Source organism: Myotis myotis, unplaced genomic scaffold (genome assembly GCF_014108235.1).
Source record: "Myotis myotis isolate mMyoMyo1 unplaced genomic scaffold, mMyoMyo1.p scaffold_m19_p_5, whole genome shotgun sequence".
Classification (NCBI taxonomy): Eukaryota; Metazoa; Chordata; class Mammalia; order Chiroptera; family Vespertilionidae; genus Myotis; species Myotis myotis.
Window position 1 is genome coordinate 13,689,140 of NW_023416357.1, and position 20,313 is coordinate 13,709,452.

At 42.3% G+C, this 20,313-nt stretch overlaps 1 protein-coding gene across 3 annotated transcripts in view; it reads right to left on the reverse strand.

Moving 5' to 3' along the window:
* CTNND2 (catenin delta 2) overlaps positions 1 to 20,313 on the reverse strand; it is a 795,027-nt gene that overhangs the window by 314,707 nt on the left and 460,007 nt on the right. The window lies entirely within an intron of this gene.

The window sequence follows — 20,313 nt, forward strand, 5'->3', positions numbered from 1 at the left end:
AGTCACTGAACCTCTCTGAGCCCAGGTTTCCTCCAGTGTAAAAATATAGATAGTAATGCATGCATTTGTATGGCATGAAATAGTGGGAGGATCAAGATGAGAGTGGGAGGATCAAGATGAGAGTGATCACGTCTGAAAATGAATACGTGTTAAAACAGCCTACTATGTCATTCAACCTCAGAGTCAAATTATGTTATCTCATGAAATACATCTTTTGATTGGGAGAAAAGCAAGCTCTTCTTAACAGAAACCTTCAAAATATCAAAAACAAAACAGAGATTTAACTTGGAAATATACCTGACAAAAATTTGATAATTTTGTAAAATATTACAAAATGTAAATCATACAGTTTATTTTTATGTTCTTAAAGGAACAACATCAGGGTTGCTTTGTAATGGATAACGGTGAAGAATGCAGGAATGAATTAAGTCCAAAAGGGGAAGACATATTAAAATGACCAAGAAAAGGCAGAATCCTTTTTAGAAAGGGGTGTGGTCTAAATTAAACCTGCACATTGAGGACAAACAAACATTTGCTAATCTAGTAGGAAGCCAGCAACAGACTTGTAGGGAGTCGTTGACATGGAAAATAATTAAGGAGCTGAAAAGGCTGCAGTATCTTTCACTGCCTTGCTTGTCTCAGCCTCAACACCACATTTTCACTGGCTCAGGGAATCCAACAGGCTCTGTTTGCAACTGACAAGCAACAGGCAACATTTATCATTTTTTAGATTGATTTGCAAATGAATCTCTATATGCTCGATATTGCTTGTATCATTTATATGTACCAGTTAATCTATATTGATCTATATTTTCATTCATTCAACACATATTTACTGAGTGTCCGGGCAACTTTTAGGAGTTGAGGACACCAAGGTGCTTAAGACAGACCAGGTCTCTGGCCTTGGAAATAAGTAAGAGATTACATTCAGGTATAGACATAGAGGCTGAAGCAAAATTAAGTAGGATAGGGGAGAGGAGACGAAGTATTGGGGGTATATTGCTTTGATAGTGGGGTCAAGAGGTTCTTTCTGAGCATCTGACATTTCAGCAGCAAACTTCATAGGACCAGAGAAGGAGTCACAACAGCACGATGCCTACTTCTCAGCCAGAGAGAACTAGCAGCCAGAGCAAAGGCCCTCTGTAGAGATTCATTTCATAATATTCATAGAAGTGATTTTATTAGGACCTATTTAAGCCACTGTGTTGTAAAAGAAATATGTTCATACTGAGTTGACGATAAGAACTGAACAGATATTTTCTTAACTCAAAATGTCACAATCACAGTAACTACATTTCTATCAAAAGGATTTGAAATATTCAACAGAAGATCACACATAAACTCATGAGAATTTCATGACTAAAGATTCAGCTCAAATACACACACACACACACACACACACACACTAGAATTTTCATTCCTGAGAATATGATTAATTCTCAAATCTTTGTTTATTCTCCAAAGAATATTCTGGGGGACTCTTTGAAATGGTGACTCCTGAACACAACCTCCAAAAGAATTAGACTCAGTCCACCTGAGTGGGGAGTGGCACTGTGTGTTTAATGGGCACCCACACCTCATAATTAGTAGAATATATAGAGATAGGAGACAGGCATTGTTAAAAGAAATAAATATCTAATGTTTTACAATCCTCAATTTATGACTTCTTGATTTCTTCAAATAATATCATTTACTACTATGTTAAGCCAAATTACTGAATAGGATGAAACAAATTTATTTCGTTTTTCATTATTACCCATTCACATTTGTTAATCTCTATACTATATAATTGATGACTCCCTAATTTAATGCAAATTAACTTGCTTTCCATGCAAAGAAATAAATTTCTACATGCTTTCACTTAGAAACATCAAAAGGTCCTTAAAGAAAAAAAATGCCATTGATCTCTTCACATCAAATTTGGGAGCCAGTTTCAAATGGTCATTTACAAAGAAATGGAAGGAGGAAAGAAGGGCCAAATGCCAGGGTGGTCAGGGTCAGCCAGCAGAGCCAGCAGACAGAGGCCTCTGTGCACAGGCACCAGAGATAAGCACTCTCATTTCTGAGATAAAGAGCTGTCTTCGGAAGAAGAGCTATACATTTCCTGTGCTATGAAGGTAAGCCCAAAGTAAATTCTAGGAATTCTGTTGTTGTTTTTAAAAAAATTGCACACTGATATTAACACAATTAAATGTTTGAAGGGCAAAATAGAACTTTTATAGAAAAGTGCAGAGCCTAAAAAAGAAGCAGATTTCCCTTTGAAACGCCCCCGCTGTAACTCTCACCCTTGCTTAAAACCTTGCTGATTTCAGGGGTAAGTTCCCTGCCCATCACTAAGCAACGTGTCCAGGAAGCATGACCTGTGCAGTTAGGTCGCCTTCCCTCTGTGGTGTTTATGGCTTTGAATAGTTATTTTGTGCCTCTTAAAAGATGTAGTTTTATATATGTTTTCATTAAACTTGAGGGGGAAATATGACATCAACAAATAAGCACTTTCAGAAATACAAAATATAACAATTTTGGTTAATGTGATTAAATCATAAATGTGTGCTAATTTCTGAGAGAGGCAACTATCACATCTTGGATCTGAGGAATGCCTCTCCACAATAAAAATTTACTTGTTTTCTTCTTGATATTTTTGCTTTTGACTCAAATCAAAATTCCAAAATCTACATCCTATGCCTATGTTAATTCAGAACTTAATTTTAGTCTTCAATTATTTCCTATGAAGCTTCACCACACCTATTACCAAATGAATAATGTACTCTACTGAGAGTCACGTACTTTGCAGTAAGAAAAACGTAAAGGCCAAAGTCATTGGTCTGGATGCAGCAGTGAGGGTGCCCATGTGACCTCATCCTTTAGAAAAGCAGGCACCCCTTGTTCCTTTATTTTCTAACCACAAGCAGTTCTCCCCAGGCTGTTAGAAAAACAGGCTTCTTTTGTTCAGCTCCTTTTGTGACAGGCAAGCATGTGGAAAGTGATGAGACAGGGGTAATGGAGTCTAATGAGCTCTGTGGAGTCTGCTGTCTGCATTCTTAGGATGGGCCATTTCCATTTTTATTTTCAGTCAAAGGTCATGCGGCCCTGCACCTATGCTGAGGTGAAGGGTGTGCTGTGTCAGCATTCAGGGACGGCTCTGAGTTAAAGAAGGGCCTGCGGAACCTGCTTGTCTCAGATGGTACTGGCACCAGTGAAATGCATGGGTAAACTGTGGTGTTTCGGCGCCTGTGCCTGATACCCACCTGTGGTTTCCTGTGGCAGGGGAGGTAGAGAGTAGGTCTGAATATGCCAGCCATGAGTTCCAGTGTTTCTCAAAATGCCATATGCATCCCATTCCCCTGATTAAAATTCAGGTTCTGACTCAGCGGGTCAGGGGAAGGGCTGAGGTTCTGCATTTTTAACAAGTTCTCGGGCAATGTCTGATTTTCTCTATCAGTGGAGGGTGGGGTCATTGCAGTGACAATCATGTGTTCTGTGAACTCTTAGGAGTCGTTCTACAGATAACTTCAGTGGCATCACAACCGCTCAAGTGAGAGACAGTCCTGAGGAGGCTGGTGAAAGGACTCCCAGAAACACTCTACCCAGGCACCCCAAATCCTCAGCTGACACTGAGCAGAGTCAGAAATTGGAGTTGGGGGGGTCAATTTTGAACTGTAATATCCTTTCGTACAGAAGGGCAACCTAATTTGATTTTAGGCTTGTAATTAAACCCTTTTGACATAAGCTTGTAAGAAAGTTTAATCTGTGAGTGTTAATTTTAACTGGGAGGGGCCTCCTAGTTAAAAGTTGCTCCCAACTCGGCTCCTCCCTGGGAGCAGCTGTGGCAGCAGCATCCTGGGTAGAAGGAACCAGGCACTTGGCTCAGGCGATCTTCTTACTGTCACAAAGACCGGTGCAGAGCAATCCATGACTTGGTGCTTTATTAATTATTTATCAGAGTTTTTAAAGGCCAGTCTCATATTCACACAGGGACTCTTCTTTATCAACAAGGTGGATTCAATTAAATGAGTGCCATTTGATTTCTCCGCAGCTGCTTCTCAATGCCCCTCACCCATTAGTGAAATACGGGAACACTACATCTGGAGTCTGACCTTCAGACCTATTTGCTAAGGGTACTTGTGGATATTTTCATGGAAGGAATCCAGAACAAGGTGGTCCTGACCCATCTTTTTTAAGTATATATATATTTTTATGCACAGCAGGATAGACAGACAGGTTTCTGCTGACAGACAGACAGGCTTCCTCTTCAAGGGACCAGAAGTCCCCATCCTGCTTTCAGAGGTGCTGACTGCTATAGGAACTGAAGCTCAGTTTTCATTCTTGTTTATGTGGTTTTTGCCCATCACAGGGCGCAGGTGATATTGTCAATGTTTGGACAAGGAGAAGGGTTTTATCAGATCAAAGTAGGCTTCAGTATGTTGTTTTCTCCATATATAGTTTCAAGTATTTTGAAAAATATGTGAACTAAGCTGTTTTGCATCTCAGCATCATAATAAACACAGGCCTTTTTACTCAGGTTGAATCAGATAAAGATTGGCTGCATATATCTAATATATACATAGAGCTAATATAAAGACCTAATTTTCAAAAATTAGACATTTAGCTTCTAAAACACAAACTTAGAAAGTATTCTCCCTGTCTCATTTTTCTACTGCTTTATATGTTTCACCAACACCCACACCGTGGCCTTGGTGGTAATTTCAGGAGAAAAAGACACCATTAACCCTCAGCATAATTTATAGGGGGAAATGGCAAATAAACTGCTTCAAGGATTAGTCGTTCTCTCTATTTACATTTTATAAATTCTTTATATAAACACTTTATTAAATTTTTATTCTTTTATTCAACATAATATTTGGCAAATAAAAGAGTTTGAAAAGAGAGGAATTATGTTGTATAATAAACAGTTCTGGGAGAACTAAAAATGTTGCTTGATTCTTTCCTAGTTAAAGCTTTAATATTTGTGTGTGTGTGTGTTTTAGAATCTAATCAGTAACTGAATTATATATAATTATTTGAATACCAGCTATATTTATTAAAACATAATTTCTTTATGCAATGCACCACCAATGAGACCATATATAGCTACAATTCTCCCACCCCATTTTTCATCTGTTGTCTTCACCCAAAGAAATTACTAGTAAACCACCAGTTGAACTGGTAATGATGCTAAGTGAGCTTTTCTCGTACACAAAACTATGTCTGTTGACTCTTCCAATGCAAAACAAACCCTACAGATTTGCTAGAAGGTTGTCCAGGTGAAGCGGGCTGTTTGGGGCCATGTCAACAACAACCAACTAACTGACTCAATCATGGAGGTCCAGGGACTGAGGTATTACCTGCTTCTGGACACCATATCTGAATGAATGAGTGCGCGCGCGCGCGTGCGTGTGTGTGTGTGTGTGTGTGTGTGTGTGAGTGTGCTTTCATTGTGTGTGTGTGTGTGTGTGTGTGTGTGTGTGAGTGTGCTTTCATTCTAAAGAGAATATGTACTGACTTCCCTTTTCTACATCAATTATTGAAAAGAAGCTTATCTTCTGAGGGAGGTTTTGACTTCTTTAACATGTTGCCAGTCCATTTCAGGAGAACTAAGGATGAAGCCAGAAACATCAGGAGAGATCAGATATCATTTAAGGTTAAGTGTGGGCTCTTCTCTGTAATAACAGCACCATGGGCCAGGTACTATCTAGCAAGCCAAACAGAAATAATCAATGCTATCGAGTCTGTTTGAACATATTACATAGCAAGCAATCATTTGAGGGACCACCAAGTCCACTGGGTCAAAATCATTAATGGTTTATTTGGGTGCCTTTGCTACCAAGTCTCTACCTGCTTGTCCCTGGGCAGGTGCTCAGGATACAAACACTATAGAATAGGCATTATCTGTTTTATGTTCTCTAAATGTACTAACTTCTTTATAATCTCTAGCACTACACTAGAGCAAGCTGCTAATTCCACAGGTGAGCCTCTGGTAGTCCATGGACCGCTGTGTAGGCCTCTATTAGTACTACAACTCAGACCTAAAACATACAGGAAGCCAGTTTCCAAAGAGCTGAGAAACTCAGAGATAAGGGAGAAGACACTTTACTTTACAGATTTTCAATACCCACTGAGACAAGTCTTTCTGGTAGCTGTTGGTAATTTTTTAATGTTTTAATCACTTTGGGGAGAACCTGGTCCTTCTGTGTCCATGCTTCTCCCTGTACTACAGAAGACTTGCAGTTCTCAGGGGTATATAACACTTCACCCACCAGCTACTGTACAATAGTCAGTCAGAAATATTTGTTGACTATCTACTAGAGAAGGAGTGATGAGGAGTTCTGAAATATGCAGGGCTCTCAGCTGCCCTTGGGGAGCCCATGTGCCCACTTATTCAAGTACCCTGCCTCTTTTGATTATAGGAAAATTCAAGATACCTTCTTTGTGTCAAAGGCAGTCAGTGCTTTGGTAATTAATACACAGCACAATAAATACAAATTGATCCATTTGTGATTAGCCTTCATAGATTCTAGACTTTTCACTTTAGTTATTCCATAGCAAATGCGTGTGTGCACACACACAATGGGGCAAAAATAGGTTTACAGTTGTAAGTATGCAAAGCAATTTATTCTTGTATTATTATTTATTAATTATTGTATTATTTTCCATATGAACAACTGTAAATTTACTTTTGCCCCACCTGTATCTACATCTTTATCTATCTACCTATCTATTTACATATATGTACGATATAAAATATGGACTAAATATATGACAAATAATTTTGTAATAAAAATTACAAGATGCACCTTGGTTAAAGATAGTGTAGGAAAGATTCTAATGTAGGCTTGGTTGCGAATTAACTCCATTTTGAGAAATTTTAAGTTATTACTTAAGGTTATTTGTACATCTGCTAAAACAGTTGGTCTCCACACAATCCCAGGTACTTTGATAAAAATTTTAAAAAATGTTTAAAAGCCTCAGGATAGAAAATTAATATTCAGAAATCAATTTCATTTTTATATACCAATAATAAACTATCAGAAAGGAAAACTAAGAAAAAAATCCCATTTACAACTGCATCAAAAATATAAAATACCAAGGAATATATTTAACCAAGGAGGTAAAAGACCTATACTCAGAAGATTATGATACACTGAAGAAATTGAAGATGCCAATAAATAGAATCATACTCTGTGCTTATGTGCAAGAAGAATTAACATCATTTAAATGTCTATACCACCCAAAAAATCTGTAGATTCAATGCAATTCTCATCAAAATACCCATGATACATTTCACAAAACCAGAACAAATAATCTAAATATTTGTATGTAAACACAAAAGACCCCAAATAGCAACAGAAATCTTGAAAAATAAGAACAAAGTGGGTAGTATCACATTATCTGATATCAAACTATACTACAAGGCTATAGTAATCAAAAGCAGCATGATACTGGCATGAAAATAGACACATAGATCAATGGAAGCAAATAGGGAGCCCAGAAATAACCCAACACCTATGAGGTCAATCTATGACAAAGGAAGCAAGAACATACAATGGGACAAGGACAGTCTATTCAATAAATGGTGCTGGGGAACTTGGACAGATACATTCCAAAAAAGAAGAGAGGAGAGGGGAGGAGAGGAGAGGAGAGGGGAGGGGAGGGGGGGGGAGGGGAGGGGAGGGGAGGGAGGGGAGGGGAGGGGAGGGGAGGGGAGGGGAGGGGAGGGGAGGGGAGGGGAGGGAGAGGAGAGGAGAGGAGAGAAGAGAAGAGAAGAGAAGAGGAGAGGAGAGGAGAGGAGAGAAGAGGAGAGAAACTAGACCACCTTTTTATGCCATATATAATAATAAACTCAAAATAGATTCAATACTTAAATATAAGATGTGAAACCATAAAACACCTAGAAGAAAACATAGGCAGTAAAATCTTGGACATTACTCTTAGAAATATTGTCTGTCTAGTTCCTAAGTCCCATGTCTGTCCAGTTCCTAAGTCCATTCTCTTAATCACAGTCTCCTATATTTGTTGAACTCAATGGAATGCAACACAATTCTTTCTTCTTCATCCGCAATTATTTTCACTATTCCTACTCATCCTTTTAATTATTCTGCCCTTAGATATTAAAATGACCTAGATTCTTTCAGACTTATGCCTACATTCATGACTGTGGACTTTTTGTGCTGAGTCCCACCTTTCCTTACTTGCTAGCCTGCTGCCAAGTACCTGTATTCCTATGTATCTATCCGTTTTTCCCCTCTCTCGCCTTCTCTTCATTGCCCTGGGCCTTCACTCTAGTCATGGTCATTGTGTCCTGGGTACTATGTTTCTCGTTTCATGACCTTATATAGCTAGAATACATCAAGTGTTCTAACTTTCTAGGGAAGGATACACAGGAGATAGATTTTATGAATATTTGTGAATCTGAAATTATTTGGTCCTCCCTTTATGATGATGGATAATTTGGCTGCATATAGATTTTGAGTTGAGTTATTTTACCCCGGAATTCCGAGAGCATCACTGGGTTGTTCTTTATCATGTAGTATCACTACTGCAAGTCAGGTGGCGTCTGTTTTATTTCTCCCCAAGGGTGCTAGGGTATTCTTATGTTGGTGCTTTCAAATTTTGTGATGTAGACTATGCATTAACTTTTTATTCCAAGCATAGGGCATTTCCTATGAAGGCACAGGTCCCTCAGCTCTGAGGAATTTTCCCATATTACTTCACTGATAACATGTTTCTCTCCAGTCTCTTTCTGTGACTCTAGTAATGTTAGATCTCCTGGATTTGTCCTGCAAGGCTCTTCCTGCATTATTCTGATATTTTCTGTCTTTCCCCCTTTATGTTCTCCCTTCCCAGTGATTTCCTTGACTCACATCCAGTCTTTCTATAAAAATCTTTAATTTGGGTAGTTATATTTTTGTGGCCTAGAAAAGATTTTCTTGTTATTTGATCCTTTTACATATCATTTAGTTCTTACTTAATAAACACAAGATTGTCTTAAATCCTTCTTAGTACTTAACCTAAACTTATTGCTTGTTTCTTTTAATATCTTGTATTCTGTAAATTATCTCTATTTATGCTGAGGTACAGTTCATTTTTTATATTTTTTTTTAGGCTTCTAATTCTCCCGAATTCCTCAGTAATCCCTACTAACATATCACATTTGAGAAAGAAAATCCCGGAGGTAGCTTCTTCTTGTGCTACAATCTAAAGAGAAGTGTTCCCATTTCTAAATGCAAGTGTTTCCCATTATGCGTTCCTGAGGGAGATTTTGGGACGGGAAGGTGGGACATCCAGGCTGGCACTTTCCTTCTGAAAGAGAAGGTCAGGGGCAGTCCTGAGCCACCTGCCAGCTCACTGCCCACAGAACGGTATGAAATAGACTGCAGTAGACCATGGGCAGCCATAACCAGAGTCTACTTTCTCAGACAGTTGTTCAGTTTCTTCAATAGTCAACGCCTGTTCTTCTCCTTGGAGTAGGCCTGGGCTACATGGCAACATCTTGGTAGGAGAGAGGGGACATGAGTGGGAGGAGGCAGCCAACTTAGAAATGCCTGGAGCCCTGACTTTCAATGGATCCCTTCATCTTGAGGCCTCTCTTCTCTCCCAGCCCCTCAACTAAATCTGACCCTTGAGCCTGTCCAAGAATTCACTGAAGGCAGCCAGTCCACCTCCGCTGTGCTGACAGAGCAGATTCTTGAGAGAAGCTTGTACATTTTTAATTGCTTACCACTCCTATCTACTTGGCTTTCTAGAAAGTTCCTAAAAAGGCTTACTGGTCGGTGACACCCACCCCCTGGCCTCGGGCCTCTGTGTTCTTGTCTTTTTTACGACGTCATTCTCGGTTGCAGTCCTGTATGTTATTTTTCAAGGGATCTGAGACATAGGGAAGATGTCTGAGACAGAGGGGACATGAGTGGTTAGAATATGCCATCTTGAACTATTGTCCAAGATACAGTTTCATTTTTAAATTTACATTTCCTAGTTAAGCATGATCAGTATCATATAAGCATCAATAATATTGCAAAAGCTTTGATAGAGTTCTACATAAAAATACCATTTTCCTACCAAACAAAAACCTGAACAAAAGAAAGCCTGCTAACCTCATTTTAATTAGCAAGGTTGCCATATGGTAGGCAGGAAGGGGAGGTATTAATTTCTGTGAATCAACAAAAAAGAAAGACATCAGGGAGGCCTTTGGGGCCACCTAGCATCCCAAATATTGAGTTTCAGAAGCAGCCACCCGCTTACAGTAACTGGATGTTAAAACAGCCTTTCGCTGCTGCAGTCTGACCCAAACACAACTGGACGGAAATCAGATACCAATATAACTGGGAATGAGATGCTGTGTCAAGTGACTACAAAGGAATGCCTGGTCACCGTTTCTGGGTCGCTGAGCAGATGGAGGCTGTTAGGCAGGAGTCAGCAGGTGCAGAGGAGGTGTGCCGAAGAGATGGCAGTATCCATGCTCTAGGTAGGGAGGGCCGGGAGATAGGGGGCTTCCATGGGACCACTCGGAGGAAGGTTCTCTGCTATAAAATGGGGTCCCAGAATCTAGGGGGCAAAGGCTGAGGAATGTTCACTTTGATGGTGGAAGCAGGGAAGGGTCCATGTGTGGGAATAGACCTGCACTTCTCAAGCTTGTTGATCTACACCAGGATGGCTGGGTTCGGCCCCCAGAGCAAGAGCACAGGGGGAAGGGGCTGGGGCTAAGAGGCACAGCCTCTATGCAATGCCAGAAAGCTTCTGAGGTTGGGGGAGGGGTCTAGCTGCAAAAAAACCCGGAAATTCTGCTGGAGAGTCAGCTTTTTTAACAACCTTTGAAAGAAGATTAAAGTGTGGATTGATTTCACTGGTTGATCACATTCTAATGAGCAGGTCTAAACTGTGACTTTATTTTATTTTATTTTTTTACTTCTGGGTGAGCAGGAGGTTCAGAAGAACTGATCAAGCATTTGTGCCCTGCAGGCAAATTTCACCTTCAGGAAATGCAATGTAAAGGAGTGGAAGCCACATATCCTATTGCATTCTGACCATATCTCAAGTGCTGTGTCTGAAACAAACTGGCTCATTATCTGGGGAGACTTCATGTTTCCTTTGAGAACCAGCACCCGAGATGGCAAAGCTTTATTCTAGGATTAGGCTTTTTATTTTTTTCCTTTTTCTTTCTTATAACAGGTGCACCTGGCAGAACTAGCAAGTCTGAAATCTGAAAATATGTGAGATTCGGGGTTTATAATATGTGATCCACTCAAAATACTGTGTTTTATATCCATTTGGCTGGGGTACAAGGTGGACACGCCTTAACTAAATTCCTCTCCATATTAGGTCAATTTTCTTTGCAATCATTAAATGTACAAATCTACATTTAATCCATTTCAAGTTTGCCTCAAAATATGCTTGTGATGTTTGACTTAACTTTAATGCATATTTATAACTCAGATTTCTATTTCTAATGGGATTAATTGTGCTCTAAGCCAGAAAAGGAAAGGATCGTGCTATTTTTCTTACAGAAGTGAACACAAATTGGTAAAGTTATATTCGATAGAATGATGAAAGCCTGTTAACCTCATTTTAATTAGCAAGGTTGCCATATGGTAGGCAAACTTTTGCTTTCTTTAAAATCACTAGTCATTTACAAAAGTTAAAAACGTACATTGCATTTGACATTCTTGATGTTTTTCTTCAATAACACAATATACTTTCTACCCACATATCATGTATATTTAAGATATAGAAAAGATGGACTCAAAGTAATTGAGGTTCAAATCACATCTCTGTGGTCCAGACACACAACTTTGGGCAAGAAACTTATCACCAATCCGTCTCAGTTTTTGAATCTGTACAACAGGGGTGAAAATTGTACATAAGTTGCTGGAAAAAAACATGAGATACAGTTTGTTAAGTGTCTGGCACAATATCTGGCATTTGCAAATGCTTTAAATCGCAATTATTTTTTTTTTACCTAATTTTATTCATTGTGAATAAAATGAATACATTTAACTTTTAATTCATAAACAATAAAATTAAACAACCTATTTGTCAGGAGAAACATGTTAAAACTACTTATGTCATTTATCTAGCCTTCTTCTTCCTGTACTATTTATGAGTAATAATTTTTGAATTGTCCCATTTCAAAATAAATGGGTGAAAGGTTTAATAACTAGATCTGGGAGCAGGGAAGGACTCTTTAAATGCCTTTCTAGGTGTTTCCCTGCCCATTTTTTCACTGAAAATCCTTTCTCCGCACAGCCCCCAGAATGAAGTTTCTAATATGATCAGGTCAGTCCTCTGTTGGAAGGATGACACTCACTATAAGCCCTTTGCCACTCATCTCCTCCCTCATCTCCACCCCCAAGCCCATCACTCATTTCTACCTCAAGAAAGCCTGATCTGCTGATGATCCCTACACCTTTCCACCGCACCTTGCGTCACACCCCTTCTCTACTCTTTGACTTTGCTCCAGCTACCTTTTCTTACTAGTTCTATTGCTGGTGCTTAGCTCTGGAGCCACCGCACTAAGGAAGCATTTGCAGCATGTCTGATCCCCACTATAACAGGCCCCTCTAGCATGTTCCCATAGTAACCAATGTGCCTCACCCGAGCACGGGATTTCAAACAGTCTGTTCTTATATCCATTACCAACTAGGTCTCCTGAGGGCAGCGGTTATCCTTCACTCATCTTTGTGTGCCCAACACAGACACTGGCATGTTTGGGGACTCAAAAGACCTGCTTTGTATCTGAAACAAAAACAAATGACCTCTTCCTTGCACATCCAAGTTGGTATGGCAGGTATTATTAAGTAATAAAGTTATCTTCTATTGAGCTGGCCAATGTACTAGAATTTTATATGTATTTCCTTCTATTAGTCTGAAATTGTGAGATACATATTGTTGTAAAAACCTAGATAAGGGAACAATTTTAAGCAGGCAAGTCATGCCCCTAGGTTAGGGACCTTTAACAGGAAGGCAGAGCTGGGTTTCCAGGGAGGCATCACTAGATGATGAAAAGAGAGACAATTTAAAGAAAGAAAAAATTCTAAGAGGTCTTTGGAGTCTGATGGCTTAACATCTGAGAAATTATACTGTTCTAGGTTGACTCTGAAGTGTGCTGTTTTCCCAGAGAGGTGGAACTCTGAGATCACGGGCAGGACTTTAGAAAGCTTGGCCATCAGGAAGGTCTAGTGGAACGTGTGGGTGTGTGTTCCTCACCAAGTGTCCACACAACTGCTGATCTAAAATCCTCAAACAGAACTTCTACAAATTTGGAAATATTTGCAGCTAAATAAGAACCACTTCTTGAACACATTATGCATGTTTTTGATCTCTAGTTTTTCTCCTCTCATTATCTCTTGGATCCCCACTTCCAGTAGGATTTTACCACTACCCTTCACTGAAACTACTCTTTCAAACTCGCCAATGAATACACTCTGCTAAACCAATGTCAGCCAACAGTCTTCCTTTGTCTTGACTTTTCAACTGGACTGGGCATAGTTTATTGTGACAGGCTGTTCTTTTGGCTTCTAAGAAATGGCACTGACCTTCTCAACTATCAGACGGATACATTTGTGGGAGGCACTAGGGCTCCTCAGTCCTTGGACCTCTTCTCTCCATACTTACTTCCCAGGGTAACTTCTTCTAGAGTCCTGGTCTTAAATACTATCTACCTGATGATGACTCCACTCCCTAATTTTTATCACCAGCCTGAGATTCTCCCCTGAACTCTGACTTGCACATCCAACTGTATACTTAACATGTGCATTTTGATTCTGATAGGCACCACATGTCCAAAACCAAAATCTTAATATTTACGAGCACTGTCCCCAAACCCAACCAGATCCCTCTGCAGCACACCTGTCTCAGTCAGTGGTGACTCCATTCTTCTGGTTGTTGGTTCAGTGACAGCCTTAGTCCTCTTTCTCTTATCATCATCACCTAGTCCGTGGTAAAATCCAGTGGGCGCTACCATACATATACACCCAGAATTACACCACTTTTCATAACCTTCAATGCCACCATCCTGGCCCACATCATAATCATTTCTTGCTTAGATTACTGCCATAACCCTTAACTGGTATTCATGCTTTTGCCCTTAACCCCCAAAAGTGTATTCTCTACAAGTACCCCGGGTGACTGTTATATACACTACGTCAGATTATGTCACTCCTCTGCTGAAATCTTCAATGGCTCACATGGATTTAGCACAGCTAGCATCCTCATCAAGACTTACAAGACCTTCCTTGCTGGTCACTTCACTGACTTCATGCCATTTCTTTGCCCTCTTTCTCTAGATCAGTGGTTCTCAACCTTCCTAATGCCGCGACCCTTTAATACAGTTCCTCATGTTGTGGTGACCCCCAACCATACAATTATTTTTGTTGCTACTTCATAACTATAATTTTGCTACTGTTATGAATCGTAATGTAAATATCTGATATGCAGGATGTATTTTCATTGTTACAAATTGAACATAATTAAAGCATAGTGATTAATCACAAAAACAATATGTAATTATATATGTGTTTTCCGATGGTCTTAGGCGACCCCTGTGAAAGGGTCGTTCGACTCCCAAAGGGGTCGCGACCCACAGGTTGAGAACCGCTGATTTAGAGTAAGGGCATTCTGAATAAAAGGAACAGATGTGCAAGGCTGATAAATAGGGGCATGTCTGATATGTTTGCAGGACAGCAAGGAGAGTGTATCTAGAGCAGCGGTTCTCAACCTGTGGGTCGCCTAAGACCATAGGAAAACACATATATAATTACATAGTGTTTTTGTGATTAATCACTAAGCTTTAATTATGTTCAATTTGTAACAATGAAAATACATCCTGCATATCAGATATTTACATTACAATTCATAACAGTAGCAAAATTAAAGTTATGAAGTAGCAACAAAAATAATTGTATGGTTGGGGGTCACCACAACATGAGGAACTGTATTAAAGGGTCGCAGCATTAGGAAGGTTGAGAACCACTGAATTAGAGCTGTCCCTGGCCACTCTATCAAAAATATTTACCTTGCCTGGCTGACATGGCTTAGTGGTTGAGCATCGATCTATGAACCAGGAGGTCACGGTTTGATTCCCGGTCAGAGCACACGCCCGGGTTGTGGGCTCGATCCCCAGTGTGGAGCGTGCAGGAGGCAGTCGGTAAATGATTCTTTCTCATCATTGATGTTTCTATCTCCCTCTCCCTTCCTCTCTGAAATCAATACAAATATATTAAAAAAATATTTACCTTGATTATTTTGTCTTCTCCATTTGAAAGGAGCTCAGAGATATTGGTTGATATTGATCACTACTCTCTAAGCTCTAAATCAGTGCCAGTAAATCAGAGGTGCTTAATAAATAATTATGGAATAAATTAATTCATTCAAACGTGAAAGTCAGTACCTATTCCATATTTATATGTCCTAGTTATCAGTGACAAATCTACAAAGTCACAGCCTTGAAAATCCGAAAGCTATTTTTCAGTCTTGACTGTAATGGTACTTTCAATTAGCAAACAAGGTGGCTCCAAAGTTTACGACACCTGGAATGCTATCAGGCACCCTGATTTAGGCATGGGGTCCAAAAGCTCCAATATTCCTGGTCTGTCACAAACATGAGTCTGTCCCCATAACTTTCCTCGGCCATAGTTTTCTAATTTCTGAATGGGGTATCTGATCTTATGCAACCCAAGTATTTATGTGGAGTTATAAAATATAAGGTGGGGCCACAGTAGGTTTACAGTTGTTCATATAGAAAATAATACAATAATAAATAAATAATAATACAAGAATAAAATCTGTTTTGTGTACTTATGACTGTATATCTACTTTTGCTCCACCCTGGAATTTTAAACTCAAAACCAACAGCAGCAATTTACATAAAAAGAATCTTTAAATGAACATCTAAACGCATGCATTTTAAACAAAGTATTTCAAACATTACAAGTGTTCATTGAAACTCTAAAATTAAAAATGTTAAATGACAAGTTGATTTTTTTCACCAGGTAGCAAAAATGAAATATGGTCAGAGAATCTGAGGAACAGATGGAAATGGGGAGGGAAGAGAAGGCACAAGAGACTGTGCTGACCAATGGCAGTTCTCTTTCTAGCCAAAGCCTTCTACACTGCCTCCCAACCCATACATACATACATACATACACACACACACATCAGACCCTCAGAAACATTCACGCTAGATACTAGAGTGGGATCAGTTTTCACAACATACTTACTTTTACAACCGTTTCCTTAATTCACGATATAAGGAGCTATGGGACTGCTCCACTGGCACACCCCCAGCCTCTCCACCAGACCACATTCCCTATTCTCAGTAAAATAATGCAGAACATGCACAGCTTAGCATGTCTAACCAGTGGGACAGAGCTGGGAGCTAAGGCAATGAAACAACCTTCAGCAAGTCACCTGGACACGTTGCGCCTCAGTTTCCTCTTCTCGATGGTGAATGGGAAGAATGTCATGGAGCTTTAATCTCCCAAGAGCTCCACCAGTTAGTTCCCCACCCTTTGACATGATCTAGTTATTTGTAAACTTATAAAACAAAGTTTCCATACATGTCTCCTAGCCCTCTCTTCCAACCAGAGTGCTTCTTAGTTCCTGCCTTACGGATATTTTGGTACTAGTAGCGGGTTGGCATTAGTAATGGTCTACCTCCAAAATTCTATTAAAGAGAAAGGGGGAGTGAGTGAAAGACAACACTATGTTCACTTCAGTAAACACACTTAGCATAATTGGGGCAGGGGAATTGCCACCTTCACCCTGTTATACCACACCAGTAATTTCCAGCAATTACTGTGAGAAATGAAAGACACCCTTGGACACCTGCTTCACGTATGCACCAGGTTCCTTTCTTTATTTTAAACTAGAGGACCGATGCACAAAATTCTGCAAGGGGCTCGGCCCTCACAGCCACGGCTGCCTTGGCCCTTGCAGCCCCAGCTTCCTCACGGCCCCGCTCCCTGCCCACTGGTCGTTCCAGAAGGTCATTCTGGAAGGTCATTCCAGAAGGTCATTCCGCCATCTGGTCTAATTAGCATATTAGCTCTTTATTATATAGGATGTCTTCACAGTCATCTATTTATATTACAAAAGGAAACCTATGAACACAGCATCTAATTACCTAATCTATATCTCCACTAATAAAAGAGAAACATGGTAATTCGCATACGACCGCTACCCTTTTCATTGGTTAATCAGCGAGATATGCAAATTAACTGTCAGCCAAGATGGCGGCCGGCAGCCAGGCAGCTTGAAACTAACCTCAGTGAAGGAGGATCGTTGGAGGAAACCAACGTTCCCCGCCTGCAGCTGCAGGCCTCTGAGCGGGCAGTTTAAGAAACATTGTAACAAATACCTCGGGACCTCGGGACTTAGCCAGCAGATTCGCAACATTGTAAGCAAAGGCCAGAAACCTACTTTCAGCTGCCCGGAGGCCTAAGAGCTGGAGCCAAGCCTCAAGGTAAAGCTGGCCCAGAATAAAAAAAAAAAAAAACAAGAAAAAAAGGAGTGGTTGGGAACTTCAGTCACTCCCAGCCTGAAAACAGCCCTCAGCCCCTCACCCAGACTGGCCAGGCACCCCAGTGGGGACCCCCACCCTGATCCAGGACACCCTTCAGGGCAAACCAGCCGGCCCCACCCATGCACCAGGCCTCTACCCTATATAGTAAAAGGGTAATATGCCTCCCAGCACCGGGATCAGCGTGACAGGGGGCAGCGCCCAAACCCCCTGATCGCCCTGCGGCTCTGTGTGTGACAGGGGGCGGGGCCCCAACCCCCTGAGCAGCCCTGCTCTGTGCCTGATAGGGGGGAGCTCCCCAACCCCCCTCCCCGCCACGGGTCCTGCTCTGTGTGTGATGGGGTAGAGCCATAACCTCCCCATCGGCCCTGCCCTGAGTGTGAGAGTGGTGGCGCCCCAACCCCCTGATCGGCCCTGCTCTGTGGGTGATAGAGGGCGGTGCCCCAATCCCCTGATGGGCCTTGCTCTGTGTGTGACGGGGGCAGCGCCCCAACCCCGATTGGCCCTGCTCTGTGCGTGACAGGGGGTGGCACCGCAACCTCCCCATTGACCCTGCCTTGAGTGTGACAGGGGAAGGTGCCCCAACCCCCCACTGGCCCTACCCTGAGCGTGACTGAGGGTGGCATCACAACCTCCCAATCTGCCCTGCTCTGTGCATGACAGGGGGCGGCGCCCCAACTCCCCAATAGGCCCTGCTCTGAGCCCGACCAGGGGCTGCACCTAGGGATTGGGCCTGCCTTCTGCCACCCAGGAACAGGCCTAAGCCAGCAGGTCGTTATCTCCCGAGGGGTCCCAGACTGCGAGAGGGCACAGGCCGGGCTGAGGTACCCCCCTCCCCCCCGAGTGCACAAATTTTTGTGCACCGGGCCTCTAGTCTATATAATAAAAGCCTAAGCAACTGTTATACAGAACCAGAACGACTGGTCGCTATGATGTGCACTGACCACCAGGGGGCAGACGCTCAACACAGGAGCTGCCCCCTAGTGGTCAGTGTGCTCCCACAGGGGGAGCGCTGCTCAGCCAGAGCCAGGCTCATGGCTGGCGAGTGCAGCGGTGGTGGCGGGAGCCTCTCCTGCCTCTGCAGCAGCACTAAGGAGCAGCGAGGCGAGTGGTAAGGAGCAGCAAGCAGGCGGGCTGTAAGGAGTAAGGGCTCCCGAACTGCAAGATAGCGCAGGCCTGGCTGAGGGACCCCTCCCCAGTGCATGGATTTCATGCACCAGGCCCCTAGTCTATATATATATATATATATATATATATATATATATATACATATATATATATATATATATATATATATATATATATATATCCTCTATGCAAATAGACCAGATGGAGGAACAACTGATCAACCAAACAACCAGTCGCTATGACATGCGCTGACCACCAGGGGGTGCACATAGAACATGGCAGGCGGCAGCAGCAGGCGGCATAGAGCGGAACATGGTGGTGGTGGCCACGGTGGGATGGTGGAGCAGGAGAGTGGGGGGTGCCAGACCAAGGCGGGGTGCCAGACCAAGGCGGGGTGCCAGTCGCTGTCATCAGGGTGAGCCTTCAATGGTTACTGAAAATTCTTTACTCCCACGTGCCGCAGTCCCGCCTGGCGCTTGCACCTGCTGCTGGCACCGGCCCTGATCACTCAGTGCCATCAGCGGGTGCCAGCAGCAGCTGCTGTCCCCGATCACCCCTCAGGGCTTCTCCACTTCCCCCTGTTCCTGAGGGGCGATCGGGGCCAGCAACCGCCTCTTTCACCCACTGCTGGTGCCAGCCCTTCTTGCACCTGCAGCGGACGCTGCCACTCGCACCCACTCCAGGCACCCGGCACCAATCCCAATTGCCCCTGAGGGCTTCTCCACCTCCCCCTGCCCCTGGGGGGGCGATGGGGGCAGCAGCCACGGCTTGCACCAGCTGACGGTGCCGGCCCCTCTCACACCCACTGCTGGCTCTGGCCCCAATGGCTCCATGCATCAGAGGGTGCAGGAGGGGCTGGCGCCGTCAGTGCCTGGGAGCAGTGGTGGCAAGAGCAGGGCTGCTGGCAGACAGGGGACCAGGGGCTGCGGTGGGAGAGGCATGAAAGATGGGCCAAGACCCTCCCCTGTGCCCACCGCAGCCTCGTGAGGCACAGTTCCTTTCAAGGTGCATGAATTCGTGCACTGGGCCCCTAGCACTTTCATAAGAAGAAAAGAGTTGCCAATAAACCCAGGTGAGTTGTCAGGTGTTTGGGAGACAACACATTAGTTTTTCAATCATCATGTCTGGTTTAGCTGAACATATGGTGCCACCAGCAGAGTCACCTGCTCAGCCTGGTTTCTGATGGACAAAAGGACCAACCACAGACATGTTACCTACTCTGTATGGGCAGGGAAAAGCAGCTTTCTTTCCCAACCCCAGCCCCTCACTCCCTGTAATAAACAAGTACAAATTCAAGGGCCTTCATTATCGTCACCCTTCCCACATGTAAATTCACTGACAGGTGTGGGGGAGTCCTTTACTGTTCCCAGTAACTAAATTTCGATAAAATACAATACATTCCAGCCATAACCAAGTAGTAAAATTTCAAGGCAATTCATCATTGGTTACTTTTTTCACTACTACTGAAATCAATGTAAACTGAATGTCAACTTTGGGGAAAATCCAATCCTTTCTTCTACAGCTAAGTGTAGATCACTATAGGTAATCATATAAATATGGTGAGTTTTACTTGCTTTGGTCTTTTTCTGGATACAATCAACAGGTCTATGAGAATCTTCATTAAATTTGACTTAGTTTTACGAATGTCTAAATCTTCTGATGGGGGAGGAATTAGA